This window comes from Sinocyclocheilus rhinocerous, unplaced genomic scaffold (assembly GCF_001515625.1).
Source record: "Sinocyclocheilus rhinocerous isolate Xijiao unplaced genomic scaffold, SAMN03320098_v1.1 scaffold155, whole genome shotgun sequence".
Classification (NCBI taxonomy): domain Eukaryota; kingdom Metazoa; phylum Chordata; class Actinopteri; order Cypriniformes; family Cyprinidae; genus Sinocyclocheilus; species Sinocyclocheilus rhinocerous.
The window spans coordinates 468,109-470,756 of record NW_015661891.1 but is presented as its reverse complement, the minus strand read 5'-3'; positions in this window follow the sequence as shown (position 1 = coordinate 470,756).

The window sequence follows — 2,648 nt, the reverse complement described above, 5'->3', positions numbered from 1 at the left end:
TCTCATAATTGCGTGATACAAACTCGCAATTCTGACTTTTTTTCTCAGAATTGCGTGATATAAACTCACAATTGCGAGTTATAAAGTCAGAATTGTGAGTTTATATCTCGCAGTTCTGACTTTATTTCTCAGAATTGCGAGTTTATATCTCACAATTATGACATTTTAACTCGCAATTGCGAATATATATCACGCAATTCTGAGAAAAAAAGTCAGAATTGTGAGATAAAAAGTCGCAATAACCTTTTTTTTTATTTTTTTTTAAATTCAGTGGCGGAAACGGGCTTCCATAAAAAAAAGTCAGAATTGCGAGTTTGTATCATGCAATTATGAGAAAAAAAGTCAGAATTGTGAGATCAAAAGTCGCAATTACCTTTTTTTATTTTTTATTCAGTGGCGGAAACGGGCTTCCATACATAGCAGTACAAAGGCGATAGAAGTAATTATGAAATTACATATAAAGACGTACATCATAAACTCTAAATGTAAGCTAATTGAATTTAAATTCAAACTACATGCAGTTTAATTTAATTGCAATAATATGCAATTAAATGTCCAAAAATATTACATTCACTTCCCGCTTGAGTATTTTTTATTTTTATTTTTTTCAAGTAGGCCTATATTATTTGCACTCTTTTTAAAAGTATGTTAAAGTGTACTTATTTTTTTACAGGGGTGTTCGCCTGCAAAAAATTAAAATAAAAAATACTGGTTAAACTAGTTAAGAATCCTGGTTAAGACAACAGAATCCAGAACACAACATACCAACAATCAGCAATGCTGGTCTTTTCAACAGGGATAAGATTTACTTATGATTATATTATATAAATAAATGTGCAATTTATCAGAAAAAAATATGAGACAAAGATAATGCTTAAAAGAAAATCCGGTAGCGCTTTATTTTGCAGTCCTGTTCCACATGTACATTTACAGTCAAATATTGTACAGTGTACGGTGTAATTATTATAGTAATTGCAGAAATTATAGTAAAAACCCTCAACCTACCCCTAAACCTAACCTTAACCCATGTAGATACCTTATATTATCAGTACTTTAGTACACTGTAAAAATAAAATAAATAAATAGTCAGGCATGAGATATGAAACATCAGTTGCACAGGACAAAATAACACACTATTACCTAACTTTCTATTGCACTAATTAAAAGTACCAGTTAATTATCCACATGAAATGAGTCACACTTGAACTCAAGCTATCCTCTCCTCTCTGTCTAGTCTGTGTACGTAATGGATCTGATGGCTCTGTATGTCAGCCATATTAACTGCACTGAACAGCGGCTGTAGCCTTTAACCTCTTCGTGGACACCCACGTCATTATGACAGATATATCAACCGCCAAATTATCCGTGACCGCAGCCAATCCTATTATTTCCTGTTATATTAATACAAGAAACACCCTGACTGTTTGATACGCTTAGATCAGAGTAGAAGTGATGTCACACCAGGGTGAAAACAAGTTTTGTACAAAGTCAGGATAATTAGGATGTATATTTTCAGAGGAAATTATATGAAGTGCTTAGTGTTGTATTTGCTCAGGCCATATTTGACCTAGAAATCGACATAACATTTTTAAATAATATATTGTGTACATAAAATATGAAAATATTTAAGATTGTTAGCTTCAGATATTATTTTAATTACAATTGTGCACATGTTTATGTTTGACACTACATGCTAAAATACAATGACTACAAAACATGGTAGTGCTATTTTTTTTTCTTCAGATATTATTGTGCATTGTATTTAATTTTTCATTACAGATGCCCGTCTTGTGAAAATGTATGTCCGAAACTTTCATTAGGCCTTACCTGTCCATCTCTCATTTATGTCATTATGTGCAATGGCACTGACATGTGTTTTTCTGCTCGACTGATTCATGTGCTGGCCCCTCCACATTTATATATCACATCTATTCTATAACATCTTTTTTATTAGAGCAGCCACATTAGAACATCCGGTGGATGTTCACCGTCAGAGGGAAGAGGAAAAATGAATCGAATATTTTCATGTGATTGACAGTCCAAACATGTGGACGAAATGAAAGTACCTGATGATGACAGAGATGTTTTTTAGAGTTGGCCAAAATATAGCTGTAAATTGAAACAGGTGTCAAAAGACGAGACATTTTCACAGTAGTTTTTTGTGCCACTATTGTTTTGTTTTTTGTTTTGTTTTGTTTTGTTTTGTTTTGTTTTGTTTTGTTTTGTGTTTTGTTTTTGAGCTGCATAACAAATACTTTAAACCTGAAATATTTCTCTAACATTTTCACTCAGAACAGTATTTTTCTGTTACCTGAAATCACTGTTATGCATATACTGTACAGTACATTGTTTGTTTTGTTTGTTGTTTTGTTTTGTTTTGTTTTGTTTTGTTTTGTTTTGTTTTGTGTTTTGTTTTGTTTTGTTTTGTTTTGTTTTGTTTTGTTTTGTTTTGTGTTTTGTTTTGTTTTGTTTTGTTTTGTTTTGTTTTGTTTGTGAGCTGCATAACAAATACTTTAAACCTGAAATATTTCTCTAACATTTTCACTCAGAACAGTATTTTTCTGTTACCTGAAATCACTGTTATGCATATACTGTACAGTACATACAACACACTGCAATACACCATCTGAATCAAATAAAAGTTGGAT